This window comes from Sus scrofa, chromosome 1, assembly GCF_054392235.1.
Source record: "Sus scrofa isolate SSC_HxYL_T2T_F1_AM1 chromosome 1, Sscrofa_HxYL_maternal_Yorkshire_Landrace_v2.0, whole genome shotgun sequence".
Classification (NCBI taxonomy): Eukaryota; Metazoa; Chordata; class Mammalia; order Artiodactyla; family Suidae; genus Sus; species Sus scrofa.
This window is the reverse complement of record NC_139383.1, coordinates 237,813,722-237,831,225: the sequence shown is the minus strand read 5'-3', so window position 1 is coordinate 237,831,225 and position 17,504 is coordinate 237,813,722.

Genomic DNA, 17,504 nt, shown 5'->3' with positions numbered 1-17,504 from the left:
GATTTTAATTAAGTGCTGATGAACAAAGTGGATTTTTTTATACCAAACTTTCATCTAAGATTGTGTTTTAGTCTCTAGCCCTTTCCATAATTCAGAAATTGGTATGAGCCCAGGCCCTCAGGTCCTAAATGGCAAATTCGGTCTCATGAAATTATTCAAAAGCAAACTTATTCTTCAGAAATGAGGATGTATATTTAAATGAGAGAGGGGTACTTTTTAACTCCATCACTTATTGTGTGAACCTGGGCAAATTTCTTGTGATTTCTCAATATCTCATTGTCATTTCTTTAAAAAATTGGAGATAATAATAGGACCTACTACATAAATTCATTCCGATGATTATATTAATCTTAGAATTGTTTCTAACATTAGTAGGTGCTACTACATTTATTTTTGTTGTCTTTTATTTACCAATTTGCATATTTAGAAAAAGTAGATTTCTGAGTTCTAAGTTCTCTCTGAAAAGTCAAAATTTTAGAAATAAGATTAAAAGTCCACAAACTCACCTTTGAAAATAATTAGAATCCACCATACATGGGATTGGTATTCATTTACTCATCAATTAGTGGGTACTGAACTGTAAGTGAATAAACATAGAAATCTGAGTTATGAATAAACCAATAATTAAAAAGCTAAAATATTTTACAGTATCATATTAGATACTAACAATTCTATCATTAAATTATACATTTTTAATGTAAGAAAGTTATTTTGGATATAATTCATACCAAACTTAATAATTAACAAAAATAGTAGAAGCTTCAAATATGCAAAATAAACCTCCAGTATTTGAAATTACAAGAAGTAGTTTTCATTATTGCAAGTGTGCCTAGTCAAGCCCCACTTTAAGTCTTGTTTACATGTCATTTTTCAGGAAATTAACTTTATCAAATAGGAATAAGTTCCAGAAATTTTTCAAACTTTTTATATAGGTCATCCCAACTAAAACCCCATAAAACAGATATTATCTTTTGGTTATCTTTATAGATAAGGAAACTGAGACTTAGCAAGAATAAGTACTTTCAAAATTTGTAGTTTAATAAATGGTCGATTTGAGCTATGTTTCAAACTCATTCTCTTATCAGACACCACTTTGTATGTTGAGGGAAGCATAACGGTAGAAAGGAGAGGTTATTTCTCTAGTCCAGTCAGATCCAGGCATGTTCTAGAAAGAGACAGAGGTAATTCTTAGAAAATTAAGATGTACGAAACATTGTGATTTTAAAGTCAACACTTCACTGAATGGCATTAGTTAATCACATCCAGCCAGTATATAGGTTTGCACTTATTCATTTGTATGCTTAGTTGTGTGTGCATATAGGGGGAATTGATGTAACAGTACAACTAAGGGAAGATCTGTTTTGCTCTAGAAAACAGCAAATATTAGCCCTCAACTTCCCCTGCAGAGCACAACTGGGAAAATCAATTGCCTAGAACACAGAAAAGATTTGGAGTAAGGACAAGGAAGAGATTCTTTACTAATATGATCATTCCCATAACCTAGAACAAAATAGTCAATCAGCATTTTCCTTAGTGTTTTGAAAAAGCAATGTACTAGTTAACAGAAATAAAGTGTCATTGGCTTGGAAATAGAAAGGAAGTAAATCCTCCATTACTGCAATCAAGTTAATTGGAATTAATGTAAATGAACACTTTACAAGGTATATATTGTATATAGGTTTGTTTGATTTAACCTTAATAAGTTTGGTTCAGATACTGGCAAGAATTGAAAATGTACATGAGAACCAAATTGTCTATCATTATAATTTTATAAATGTTGTCTTAGAGATTGTCCAAAAGTTTATTAATTTTCTTTTCAAAGAAATTTTCCTAGTAATGTTTAAAGAGAGATGCAATGAAACTTTTGCTTATTGCTGTCATACTCTATTGCTCAGCATAAGCAAACACCCTTATAAAATGCTGAGGTTTATTTCCTTCAGCTGTTTGTTTATTTTGTTTTTCTTCCCTTAGGTATAGGTTTGCCTGGGTATTCCATGTCTTACAATTAAGTCTGCCCAATTTAGGTCATCACTAATAGGTGAAATTTCTTTTATGTTATGCTCACATAATCAACATAACTCTCATTATGGAAAGACAGCAAAGTAAATGAAGAATATCTATCTCTACTTTCCTCAGAAAGTTGAAATGAAAAAAAATAAGAGGAAAAAGTTAAGGGGAAATTTTTGTAAATATCAACCTCTCTCATTCAACATCATTTGCTACCAATTTTAAAGGTAGTTGTGATTCCAAGTGCAAACATAGCTAAAATAAACACATAGTCAATGATTGCCTTGTTTTGAACATAGTGCCTATTTCCAAGAATTTTATGAAGCCAATTCCTAACATGAGATGGGCCTTTCTAATTCATCACTTAAAAAATAAGGAATTTGGATCTATCTAATTGATTGGAGGTCAGGACAAAATATTGGTTGCAGAAATTGGTCCTGGTGGAATTCCAGCTGTGGCTCAATGGGTTAAGACCCTGACTAGTGTCCATGAGGACACAGGATCCATCCTTGGCCTTGCTCAGTGGGTTAATGATCAGGTGTTGTGGTGAGCTATGGTGTAGTGCACAGACTTGGCTTGGATCTGGCATTGCTGTGGCTGTGGTGTAGGTTGGCAGCTGTAGCTCCAATTCAATCCCTAGCCCAGGAACTTCATATGCAGCAGGTACAGCCCTAAAAAGAAAAAGAAAAAAAAAAAAAAGAGATAACTTCGTACCTAGCAGAAAATAGTGGACCAACAATTAAATAATTTAAACAAGAAAAGATGGTCATTTCTAAATATTTTACCTATGAAAGTCAAATATTCATGTTTGACTCCAAGATATGCAAATAACATAAGTAACTAAAAATATACTTCATTCAAGTGAAAAGTGAATACAAATAAAAATGCAAATGAAGGAGTTCCCTGGTGGCCTAGCAGCTAAAGATTCGGTGTTGTCACTGCTTGGCGGGAGTTAGATCCCTGGCCCAGGAGCTTCTGCATGCTGCAGGTATGGCAAGAAAAAAATATATATATGTATTTACACACACAGACACAAGCACACACACACACACACAATATGGGATAAAATCCAAATAAGTGCTACATGTGGGTTACAAAACAATTGAAAAGTCAATAATAATTTCTGGAAATTAAGATACATAAAAATTATTTAACAACAAAAGTGAAAATAAAACTATGAGATATATCAATTAAAAAAACTATAAGTTCAGGGTTAAATAGTAAGTAAAAATGGATTGATTGCCTAATTTTACATAGGCCAGAGCTTAAAGGAGCTTTCTTAACATTTACATTGATATTAATAGAGGAATTTCAGTGCAATAATTTTCTTTAAATCTACAGGTCTTTACTAATAGAATTTAAAATAGGTTGCATGTCTTCCAAATGACTACCTTAAGAAATAAGAAACTAGAGTTTATGTTGCACAACATAGAAAGCATGGGGAAAAATGAGGCTAAAGAAATGTAATAAAAGTAAGAAATAGGATAACTAGTAAAATAGGATAATAAAAATAAAACTAACTATATTCTATGTAACAATACAAAAATGAATTTTTTCTTTTAAAAAAACTAAAAATAGGATTTCATGTTATGGCTCAGCAGAAATGAATCTGACTAGTAACCATGAGGTTGCCGGTTTGATGCCAGGCCTCATTCAGTAGGTTAAGGATCTGGCGTTGCTGTGAGCTGTGGTGTAGGTTGCAGATGCAGCTTGGATCCCACATTGCTGTGGCTGTGGTGTAGGTCAGAAGCTGTAGCTCAGATTAGACCCCCTAGCCTGAAACCTCCATATGCCATTGGTGTGGCCCTAAAAAAGCCAATAAATAAATAAATAAATAAATAAATAAATAAAGACTAAAAATATCAAATTGGGTCAGAAATAAAATCCAAGTCTGCTAATTATAGGAAAGTTACTTAATATTGTTTAAAGATTTTTTAAAAAGTGTGGACAAAAATATTGGAAAAAGGAAAACAGGATTGATCATTTTAATAGCAGAGAAAGACTATAAACAAAAGCCTTGCATCAGGAATAATATTAGATCATTAAAGATGCCAAATTTTATTTATCTTAAAATATGCATAAATTTTAAAGACACAGTTTTATTTCTAAAAGTTTTCCCATTTAGTTCTATATCCTTTTGGAATTATAAGTGATTGGCATGTATGTCTGTATATATTCATCATACATTTATAACTGTAAAAAAAGTGTCATAAATATCCAACAGTAGAGAATTGATTTTATATCCATATTTTGGACTATTCTGTTGTTAGTTTAACTGTGAGAGAGGTTAATTTACTTAAAAATATTATTCATTTTTGCTGATGGGATTAAGATGGTGGAATAGAAGGACTGGAGCTCAACTTCTCTCCTAAAAACAACAAAATTCACAACTGAAGTCTGAACAATCTTCAACCAAATGTACCAGAAAACTTAAAAAAGATATCCTACTCCAGAAGACAAAGAGGAGGCAACATCAAGAGATAGGAGAGGCGATTACACTATATAAACAAACCCATACCTCCCAGGTGGGAAGTCCGAGAGACTGGAAACTAACTGGTTCACAGAGACTCACCTGTAGGAGTCAGAGGTCTGAGTCCCACATCAAATTCCCAAGTGTGGGGATCTGGCACTGGGAGAAAGAGCCCCTGGAGCATCTGGCATTGAAGGCCAGTGGGGTTTTTGTGCAGGAACTCCATGGGATTGGGGGAAACAGAGACCTCACTCGTAAAAGGCACACACAGACTTTCATGTGCACTGGGTCCCAGGGCAAAGCAAAGTCTCCATAGGAATCTAGGTCAAACCTGACCACAGTTCTTGGAGGACATCCTGGGAAAACAGGGGTGAATGTGGCTTGTTGTGAGGGAAGGACATTGGAAGCAAAGCTCTCAGGAATATTCAGCAGCAGTGCCTTTCTCCAGAGATGGCCATTTTGGAAAAATCTGGCCCCACCCATGAGTCAGTGCTGAGAAGCCCCAGGGCAAACAACAATCCTGGTGAGATCTCAGCCCCACCCCTCAGTAAAGAGGCTGCCTAAAGAATCCCCAGGCACACAGCTGCCTCTAATCCCACCTCAGGAAACAAGAAAAAACTCAAATAAACAAGCTAACTTTACATCTAAATCAGCTCAAGAGAAAGGAACAGACAAGACCTAAAGTTAGTAGAGGGAAAGAAATCATAATGATCAGAGCAGAAATCAATGAAATAGATAAAAACCATAGAAAACCATAGAAAGGATCCATGAAATGAAAAGCTGGTTCTTTGAAAAGATAAACAAAATTGATAAACCCTTAGCCAGGCTTATCAAGAAAAAAAGAGAGGACTCAAATCAATAAAATTAGAAATGAAAAATGAGAAATAACAACGGACATCACAGAAATACAAAGGATCATAAGAGACTACTATATGCAACTATACGCCGATAAAATGGAAAACCTAGAAGAAATGGACAAATTCTTAGAAAAGTACAAACTTCCAAAACTAAATCAAGTTGAAATAGAAAAGATGAACAGACTAATCACAAGAACTGAAATTGAAACTGTGATGAAAAAACTTCCAACAAACAAAAGTCCAGGACCAGATGACTTCACAGGCGAATTCTATCAAACATTTAGAGAAGAGCTAACACCTATCCTTCTGAAACTATTCCTAAAAATTGCAGAGGAGGGGCTCCTCCCAAACTCATTCTGTGAGGCCACCATCACCCTGATACCAAAACCAGACAAAGATATCACAAAAAAAGAAAAATAAAGGCCTACTTCACTGATGAACATCAATGCAAAAATCCTCAACAAAATATTAGCAAACCTCATTCAAAATACATTAAAAGGATTGTACATCTTGATCAAGTAGGATTTATCCCAGAGATGCAAGAGTTCTTCAATATTCGCAAATCAATCATTGTGATACACCACATTAACAAACTAAAGAATAAAAACCACATGATCCTCTCAATAGACTCGGAGAAAGCATTTGACACAATCCAACACACATTTCTGATAAAAACCCTTCAGAAAGTGGGCATAGAGGAAAGCTACATCAACACCATAAAGGCCATATATAAGAAACCCACAGAGAATATCATTCTCAATGGTGAAAAGCTGAAAGAATTCCCACTGAGATCAGGAACAAGACAAGGATGTCCGCTCTTGCCACTACACTTCAACATAGTTTTGGAAGTCCTAAAATCAATAAAATTAGAAATGAAAAAGGAGAAATAACAATGGACATCACCAAAATACAAAGGATCATAAGAGACTACTATATGCAACTATACGCCAATAAAATGGAAAACCTAGAAGAAATGGACAAATTCTTAGCAGCAATCAGAGGAGTAAAAGAAATCAGAGGAGTAAAAGAAATAAAAGGAATCCAAATTGGAAAGGAAGAAGTAAAACTATCACTGGAGATGATATGATACTATACCTAGAGAATCCTAAAGACTCTACCAGAAAACTGTTAGAGGTCATCCATGAATTTGGCAAAGTCACAGGATTCAAAGTTAAGGCACAGAAATCGACTGCATTTCTATACACTAACAATGAAAGATCAGAAAGAGAAATTAGGGAAGCAATCCTGTTTACTGCACCATCCAAAAGAATAAAATACCTAGGAGTAAACCTACCTAAAGAAACATAAGACCTGTACTCTGAAAACTACAAGCCACTGATGAAAGAAATCAAAGATGACACAAATAGATGGAAAGATATACCATGCTCGTGGATTGGAAGAGTTAATATTATCAAAATGACTATACTACCTAAGGCAATCTACAGATTCAATGCAATCTCTATCAAATTACCAAGGACATTTTTCACAGGACTCAAACAAAATACTTTAAAGTTTGTTTGAAAGCACGAAAGACCCAGAATAGCCAAAGACATCCTGAGAAAGAAAAATGGAGCTGGAGGAATCAGGCTCCGGGACTTCAGACTATATTAAAAAGCAATAATCATCAAAACGGTGTGGGACCTGCACAAAGACAGCAATATAGATCAGTGGAACAGGATAGACAGCCCAGAATTCAACCCACGCACCTACAGCCAACTAATCTATAACAAAGGAGACAAGAATATACAATGGAGAAAGGACAGCTTGTTTAATAAGTGGTGCTGGGAAAACTGGACAGCCACATGGAAAAGAATGAAAGTAGAACCCTCCCTAACACCATACACAAAAATAAACTCCAAATGGATTAAAGGCCTAGATATAAGACCAGACACTATCAAACTCCTAGAGGAAAACATAAGCCAAACACTCTCTGACATAAATGACAGCAACATCTTCTCAGATCCATCTATCAGAGTATTGACAATAAAAACAAAAATAAACAAATGGGACTTAATCAAACTTCAAAGTTTCTGCACAGCAAAGGAAACCCTAAGCAACATGAAAAGACAACCCACAGAATGGGAGAAAATCTTTGCAAGCGTATCAACTGACAAGGGATTATTCTCCAAAATTTATAAGCCCCTTCTGCAGCTCCATACCAAAAAAACATACAACCCCATCACAAAATGGGCAGAAGATCTAAACAGACAGTTCTCCAATGAAGACATACTCATGGCCGAGAAACACATGAAAAGATGTTCAACATCACTCATTATTAGAGAAATGCAAATCAAAACCACGATGAGGTACCACCTCACACCAGCCAGAATGGCCATCATCCAAAAGTCTACAAACACTAAGTGCTGGAGAGGGTGTGGAGAAAAAGGAACCCTATTACACTGTTGTTGGGATTGTAAATTGGTGCAACCACTGTGGAAAACACTATGGAGATTCCTCAGAAAACTAAACATAGAACTGCCATTTGACCCAGCAATCCCACTCCTGGGCATCTATCCAGATAAAACCATGACTCGCAAAGACACATGAGGTCCTATGTTAACTGCAGCACTATTTACAATAGCCAAGACATGGAAACAACCTAAATGTCCATCGACAGAGGAATGGATCCAGAAGATGTGGTACATATACACAATGGAATATTACTCAGCCATTAAAAGGAACGAAATACCGGCAGTTTTAGCAACATGGATGGACCTAGAAATTATCATGCTAAGTGAAGTCAGCCATACAATGAGACACCAACATCAGATGCTTTCGCTGACATGTGGAATCTGAAAAAAGGACAGATGGAACTTCTTTGCAGAATAGATGCTGACTCACAGACACTGAAAAACTTATGGTCTCCAGAAGAGACAGTTTGGGGATTGGGGGGATGTGCTTGGGTTGTGGGATGGAAATCCTATAAAATTGGATTGTTATAATCATTATACAACCACAGATGTGATAAATCCATTTAGGTAGTAAAACAAATAATAATAAAAAAGTAAAACATAAAATATTATTTATTTTTATCAAAGACACCATGCAATTATATATATATATATACATATATATATATATACACACACACACATACATATAGCATGATACATTATAGCCATGTGTATTGAAAGTAGACTGGCAGGATATACTGTAAGTGACTATTCTTTTGGTTGTGGAATAATGGGTATACTTAGAATTTTTGACTGCATGTGACAGAACTATTAAAGAGACCTAACTTAAAATAATATTTAGTTTCCCTATATAAATGAAAAGGCCAAGAGTAAGTATGCTTCTTGGCAAAGGCAGATCCAGGGGATAAACTAACATGAGAAGGATTTCATTACTCCCCATTAGTCAGCTCTATATTTTCTTTTTTAGTGTGTTTATGTTCCTTTTATTTATAGTCCCTAAAAACTCCAAGTTTATTTTCTCATAATTTATTTCAGGGATAAAGAAAAATAGAAACAACAACTCTATCAGCTGCTACACATCAGTGTGGCTTAGGGATCATGTCTTGAGCTAACTGGGCAGATTTAGGTAACATATTCTGCCCCTTAAGTGGAGAAATGAGCCCCAAGTAAAACATATGCAATAAGTATTGGGAAAAGTTGCCCCCTTCCAGAATCTGAAATAGGTAGAAATACAGGTAGAAAAGAAAGTTAGAAAGGCAGAAGACCAGGATATACTATATGGCTAATTTACTTTTTTCGGTGGTGGTATTTTTTGATTTTTAAAATGTTTGGCTTTAAGAATATTAAAAAGAAATACATATTATTAAAAATATTCATGTATATCATATATTCTTATCTCTCATATAGTCTTATTAGCGTACCTAAGGAAACAATTTAAAAGAAAAAAGAATATTATATTCTGGTTGATATTCATTTCAACAGTACGTATACTGCTTACAAAACACAAACATTTTAATGTAAATAATGTTAAAATCAGTTTTAGTAAGCTGTTAAGTTATATGTTGTGCAGCTACACAAGTTATTATAAAAACTAGTAACTGCATGAAATGTATTTGTAATATAATACTGAATATAAAAGAATGAAAACCTATGCATACTATACTTCTGAATTTGTAAAAATGTTAAGAGACTTAAGTGAACATGTGAGGGCAGGCATGATTATTGTTCTGGAATGGTTTTTCTTGTTTTTTAAATTACAAACTTTTATACAAAAAAAGTCAAAAATAGGAGTTCCCATTGTGGCTAGGAGTTCCCATTGCATTAAGAACCCAACTAATATCCATGAGAATGTGAGATCAGTTCCTGACCTTGCTCAGTAGGGTAAGTATTCTGTGTTACCCAGAGCTGTGGTGTAAATTGCAGATGCAGCTTGGATCCAGCATTGCTATGACTGCGGTGTAGTCTGGCATTCGCAGCTCTGATTCGACCACTAGCCTAGGGACTTCCATGTGGCCAGAGGTGTAGCCCTAAACAGAAAACAGAAAAAGAAAAAAGAAAAAAAAAAGTCGAAAATAACGGAAGATGCAGATTTCCCTCTGTGATGCAGCAGATTAAGGATCTGGCATTGTCTCTGGCTTAGGTCGTTGCTGGGGTATGGGTTTAATTCTCAGCCTGATGCAGCGGGTTAAGGATCTGCTGTTTGCCACAGCTACAGCATAGGTCACAGCTGGGGCTTGGATTTGATCCCTGGCTTGGGAACTTCCATGTGCCATGGGTGCAGCCAAAGGAAACAAAAATAAAAATTAAAAAAATATCCAAGAGTTTCCCTTTGTGGCACAGCGGAGACAAATCCGACCTGGAACCATGAGGTTGCTGAATCAATTCCTGACCTCCTTAATGCTGATCCTCAGTGGGTTAAAGATCCGGCATCTCCATGCACTGTGGTGTAAGTGGCAGATGCGGCTGGGATCTGGCATTGCTGTGGCTCTGGCATAGGCTGGCAGCTACAGGTCCGACTAGACCCTCTAGCCTGGGAATGTTCATATGCTGTGAGTGCGGCCCCAGAAATACAAAAAAAAAAAAAAAAAAAAAAAAAAATCCATGGTGTCATAGAAAAGAATTAGGCTTTTTGTATTATGTATTTAAAATCTTGATGTAATAAGCACAGTAATTGCTTCTAAAGGTATAGCCAACCACAATGAAAGAGAACCACAATCATTCCTCCCTTTTATGTGTTAGAATATTTGACCAATTCCCTAAATGACAGTACCTTTAAATAAATACTCCCTACTTTAGCTTGTACAAATTCAGAATCTTATCCATACATTAGTTAGTCATGGTCACTACCAGAATTCTGGATAGAACCCTCTTTTATCAGCTGTTGATTTTGTTTCTATATTTCTATCAGTGTTGGCAGACTGAAAATGGTCTATATTTTATACTAGACAGTATGGGGTTCACATCTCCCTCCACCATTTACTGCTGATTATAACCTTGGTAAAGTTTCTGAATTTCTCTGCATATCTCACGTTCAATATCTGCAACATGGAATATTTTCTCACCATTGTGTTTTAAAAATTAAGTTCTTTATGCTGAGTGTCTGTTATACTTCAGAATCCATGATGGTTCCTTTGAAATATTAATAGCTTTAGTGGCCAAACATAAGCGAATGCTGCAAACAGTTATCCTTCTCTCACTTTTTACTCTTTCCATTAAACTGTATGGGAATGAATTGAGTCCTTATCCCTCTAACAACATAGAAATGGCTTAGGAGGAAGATCATTTATGGGAACAGACATATTTCCCTGCTGGGATAAACTGACAAGGGGGATGAAAAGTCATTCTAGAAAAACAATCCAAATGAGTCTTTACTACCTAAGATGTCCCAAAAGGATTCTATAGGAAATGAAAGTAAAAGTGACAGAAAGAGCAATGGTGTTAATATGTTTCCAAAGTAAAAGATGTATGCAATTCCTAATGTGTGCAAAATGTATACTTTGTATGTAATGTCTAGCTCTCTAGTGGCACTCAGTAAGTGCTTAATAATGGCAAAGATAATGTGATTATTTTCCTCCTCTGTCCTTTGAAGAACCCTCTGAATTAAGGGCAGACTATAATCTATTAATACCTCCAGGTGACTGTGTCAAGTAAAATTACCTGGACTAAGGAAAGACACACTAGCAAGATCAAGTCATGGATAGTTACCATTTGTGCTAAGATATTTTGTCCTACAAATTCTGAATTTAGTGTGGCTTCTTGTCACACAATCACCTAGAGAAAAAGGCACTGGAGAAATAGAAGTGAGCAATTAAAATCCTGTTTGCTGCCCTAGGCTTGTTTTGAGTTCATTGTTCAGCACATGAGCTAGTTCAAGAGTTTCACTTTCAGCATTTCATTTGCTTGAACTTGGGACCAATAAAAGCAAGAGGCCAGATAAAATAGTAGGAAATAACTATGGTTTGGGAACATACCTAAGACTGGCAATGGTAGAAAATAATCTATAAAGTGACAGTTATTAGATTGCTTTATTTTCAAAAATTTTAGATTGTGGAAAGGTAATAAAGTTTAACTTTTGCCCCCTCTTCATTACCTCGGCTGTATTAATGTGCAAGTTCTCAGAATATGGTAGTTCCAAGAGTCAGCACTGCCTTTTCTTCTTTTCTTTCCAACAGTGGTCTTGATAAATTGCCTCTAGGTGAATATTCTGACAGTCCTTCATGTTTAATTTGGTGTCCAATAAACATGATGATCTCCTAAAGTTCAAATATGCCATTTTTTTGAAAAATAAAAGGAATAAATAAATCTGATTTGAGAAAGTTATGAGGAACTATGGTGGTTCAGGTGACCTACAGCACTTAGAGTATTGGTGAGATAGGAAATGTGGGAAGACTGTATATAAAAGAGAAGACTGTAGATTTTTCTAATTCCATGCCATTGGGTGAGTTTGTAAGAATAGTTTTTTCTTCTTGTCTTACAGTATCCAGATTAATATTCCTGACTCTTTGGGCCTATATCTTATTTGTCTTTTATGCATCCTGGTTACTACTCTTGAGTCTGATATCATGTAAAAAGTAGACTCTGAAATGAGAACAAGCCCACTAAAGCAGGAATAAAATCCTTATTTTCCATCTCAAAATGTGAGTTGCCTCATCTATGAGATGAGTGTAAGGCAATGAGGTCTCAGAGTTATCATGGAGACATAATGATGTTATTTAGGAAAGGTACCTGGTAGGTGTTAGGAGAGTTTTAGTGTTCAAAAGTAATTATAATATGCCATTTTTATTGTTCACATAATATATAATAATATTTAATATATTGACTTTCTTATGTGTCATTCTGTATTTTAAGCTTTTCTTATTGATTTTTCTTATTGAATCCTCGCACAACCTTATGCACTATGCTCTTAAGTGAAAAAACTAGAGCATAGAGAAGATGGAAAACTTATCAGATGTCATAAAACTGGTAACTAGCAGTCTGGATTAGTAAGAGCTCTTCTAAGCATAGAGTTCAGTGCCTAACCAATTTAATATATTGCCCTGTCTATACATATAAATTGAAAATGTGAACTTGGTAGACATATCCAAGATAAAGATATGTGATTTATTTGGATATGTTGTCTTAGTAATTCATTCACACTTCTATTTGCACTAATTATGAAACAATTCCATATAAAAACATTTGAGGATGGGTATAAATATCTCTTATGCATTTCTTTTGGGATGACTCACTCCTTTGAACATCACAGGGAATAAAGATGATCCTTGATTATGTAGGAAATTGATTTTTATTACAGTGTATGAAATTATACAACCTATTCTACTAATGGAACTATTTAGAAATGGATTTGAGGAGTGTTTCACAGCAATGAATGGCATGTGACAAAGTTGTATTTAGAGTTCATTTGTAAAACAGGGAAATAATATCAACCCTATATGGATTATTATGGAGTGGAATTGACTAATATTTTAAAAGCCTCTTACACAGTCCTAGGCTCATTCAGTAAATGTTAATCCTCTTATTTCTACATTGCCAGTGGGCTTAGTCAGGATAGGATAGGTTATGCCTTAGTAACAAGAAACTCCAAAAAGCTCAGTGGCTTAAAAATAATAAAGGATTATTTTGCCTTAAAGTTCTTTAAAAGCTTAGATGATTTGCTAAGTCAGCTGTATATGTATGTGTTCATTTAGTATTGCCCTCCATATCAACATGTTTTCAAGGTTGCTGAGATAGAGGAAAAAGAGTCAAATACCAGCAATTAAATGCTTTTACCTAGGAGCAATACATGCCAATTTATCTTTCATTCCATTAGTTAAAGGAAGGCATATGATCATACTTAACTTAAAGGAACAAGCATTCTTGTTCCTTAAACTTGAAAGTTTAACACTTTCAAGTACCCTGAAGGCAGAGAACCCAAAATAATATTAATCACTTCACTACTACCACATAAGTAGTTTTCTTTGTACTTATCCATAGAATGATTTGCTCCATCACTGACTTAAGGTCACAATAGTTAGGCACTAGCTAACTCTGATTTAACTCATTTTTAACATACAGAGGAAAGGTAGTTGTTAATTGTGTACTTTGTTAATTAAGTGGATCATTAGCTATAAATTGTTGTTTTCACTAGTAGAAATTTACCTACAGTTTGTGTATAAATATATGTATGTGTGTTCACACATGCAATTCTCTTTTACTTCCTAGAGAAATATGTCAAAGTGATGGATTAGCTTCTAGAGTCTCTGCTTCTAGCTCTATAATAGTATTAATAACTGTCCTTTCAGAGAAAGAAAAAAAACTTTCAAAGTCATATACAGAGATTTTCTTGCCAAGTATCCATTGAAATCAATTGGGGTATCTTGGGTATTCCTTTTATACTAGACCAAATTATCACTTTTAACTTTGCTATTTCATTTGAAGCTAACTGGAGAAGAAATTTGACACATTATGTAAATGTCAAAATAAAAATAAAAACATTATCTTCTATAGAGTATAACCTTTCAAACACAAGTTCATTTTATTATTCAAACAAGCAAATACATAAACTTTGTTAGTAAATTGACATATTTAGAACAGGGTATCATGGTATCTTTCATATCTTATTTTACTCCTAAAAGCCACAATACTGTATTAGAAATAGATTCTTGGAAAAGAATATCATATAACTAACCAGTATATTCTCAACTGATGCTATTCTCTATTAATCTATTGTTCCCAGAGAAGTATATTTTTCCTCAGCTCTTGAAGAGCCAAGCCAACTCTTAACTTTTTTATGTTGAGTGATGGTATAAGACAAATGCAAACACGCATTTAAATGTGCGAGATGATTTCAGTTTTTTTATATTTTATCTAGATAAAACATTGCATTTTATTTAGACCTTTTCTTTAAATAATACTAATGACTTAAGAATCTCAAGCAATTTCATTTCTCAAGTAATAAGTATAATAAATAGCATGTGTATATTATATATTATACATATTCACATATATTATGTGTATTAGTAATTATCTCAAATAATGACCTTATTAAAACAAAGAATGGATAAACTATAGTTATGAAAGAGATCAGTGTGCTGAACATCCATTATGCATGAATTACTAGTTTCTAAATAATATGTAGTCATTAGAAGCAGTGCGAAAACTTGACAAATTAAACTCTACTAATAGATATTAATGGCAATGCATTGTGAGTTACTGATGCTAATTTTAAAATGTTGTGGCTTTGGAACAGATTCTTTTAAAAGAGTATTTTCAGCACCCTGGTGTAAAGCTTCTGTGGGGTTATTTGACAGATGTCCTGTGAGTTCCTTCGAAGCAAAGGATAAGAGTATAGTGCTCCCAACAAGAAAATGTGAGCAGAATGGCTTTTGGGCATGTGGGTGGAAAGGCTGGCACTTTCTCAGTTCAATTAAATGGAATTTTAAATTGTGAATTTGCACAGAGCTGAAAAAAGACAACCATGTGGAAGTTTGTTTTCATTCTTAAAGCGAATCCTCCTCTGCCCTTGATACACTCATGTAGTGCTCAGAGCTGCTAATGTAGAATCTTCCTTTAATGTGAGATGTTGGGACACATATGTTCACGTGGAAGAAACTGAGGTATAGAGTAGCTCAGGCCAATTTGCTTCAAGATGACAGCATTGACTTTCTAAAATGATACATGCATTTTCTCATGATGCATGGCAATTAAATATAAATGGTCTTAGCTGATGATTTTAGCTCTAGTCAAGATGGAGTAAGTACATTCCACCAGATCTCTTCCACTAATTACAACTAAAACTCCATCTGAACACAGCACATAAATTGATTCTCAGAAGACTCTAATAGGTGGAAAAGAGAAGGTGAGCTGAATAGGGATGACCCAAGGAAGAGTGCCAAAGGAAGTTATATATGTCCTAGTCTAGGTACAAAAGCAGCCCAGAACTCAGAAATGTCCATGAGCTTAGACTAAAACAAAACAAAACAAGCCCAAGAAAACCCAGTCTTTCTGCCCAGAGAACTAAAATTGGGGCAGTCCTGAAAGAAACCTTATAACTATATATCCACTCTAGAAAAAAGTTGGGCAGTTTCTTATGAAACCAAACATACTTTTATTATATAATTCAGCATTACTACTCCTAAATATTTACACTAAACTAATGAAAACTGTTTACACACCAGAAAACTCAACACTATTTAAAGTTAGTTGCTTTACTTGTAATCAGCAAAAACTAATTACCTATAGCTAAAAATATGTGATTCTATGATATTTTTATGTGATATGATATTTTGCCTTTACCTTCTCAAGGATCATTGATTACAGCCATTTGATATATCTGAAGTCTCATAGGAGATGATTTTATCATACTGGTGTATTAAAAAGGAACATTATTGGAAAGTTAATGCTCAAGCCACTAAATAAAAATGAGGAAAGGGAAACATTGAAACTAAGGTATTAGAATTTTAGTTATAATCCACTTTTTGTATTTTGGCCATCAGTATCAATGCCTGGGACCAGCCTTTGGGATGACAACATAAGATTAATAGTGCCATGAAAATGTCCATTTTCCATATATCTTTTTAATGGAGTTAAAGGAATATGACAACTTAAAAGGCTTATTGACAATCCTAAGTTGTTTATTCAAAGCTTCAATACTAGTAGCTTTATTAAAGGCCTGGGGAAAACACTGTTAAAAGAAACTCAGCTATGAAGAACTTTATCACAAGGAATTCTTTCTTTATTAAATGGCACTTAGGTGTTTTCTAAAAGTATCTGCTCACTATTTATAAAAGAATCTCACTTCTTATGCTATCCCAATGTTTCTAGTTTTGAACTGATCATATCAGTTCAAACTCTATCCAAGGATGACGCTAGTTCCTGCCAGGCATACTAAGAATAGCAGCTACTGTCTGTTCCCTCAAGCGTTTTTGCATTTTGAATGGATAGATTAGTACCTAGAAAAGTTACTGATCCTAAGGGAAAAAACTGCATTATTTACCTTATTTTCTTAGTGTTTAGAAAGGAACTTGGTGCACTGTAACTCTTCAACATGAATTTTTAATCATACTATAAAAGCAGGGTAATCTCATATTTAAAAGATTGTATCAATGAAGAATGGAATGATTTTAGAGTATTAAATAACAACAACACTGCGATCAAAGATGCTTTCTGAAGGTGAAGAACTTGAAAAGATCACCATTCCTCTGAATGTAAAATATAGGTTTAGTTTGTTAAAGAAACTGTCTCTTTACATTATGGCTGTACCTTGCAGTAGGTGATGGTACATTTTTCAACTTTAAACTATTGATCTATTATACCTTGAGATTGAAGCTTTATCAACTTTTCAGTCAAAGTCAAATAAATAACAGCTAAGGATGAAATGCCAGAGGTTTAAAAAATAAAGGCTTAAACTAGAGATATTTCTAACTTTCCTCAAAATCTCAGTCTGGAACTAAAACTAAATATACTATTGTTATAATCTTTTGAAAAATGGTTTTTATATGCACAGAAAATTATCAGATTCCAAATGGCTCAGAAATTTTTGACTTTCCTGTCACTGGAGACTTGCTGTTGGTAAAGTTATTTCAATAGGAAGATAATTCAAGTCAAGGGGATAAAGACAGTGGTATAGAAACCGTTGCATTCATTTGACAAAGTTATTATCTGCTGGTTCCTACACAGGGCTGTTGGAAAAACATCATTAAATTACAACTACAGATACATTTGAAGTTAATTTTAAAATAAGAAAGGAGGAATAAATAGAGACGTGAGAGGCCTTCG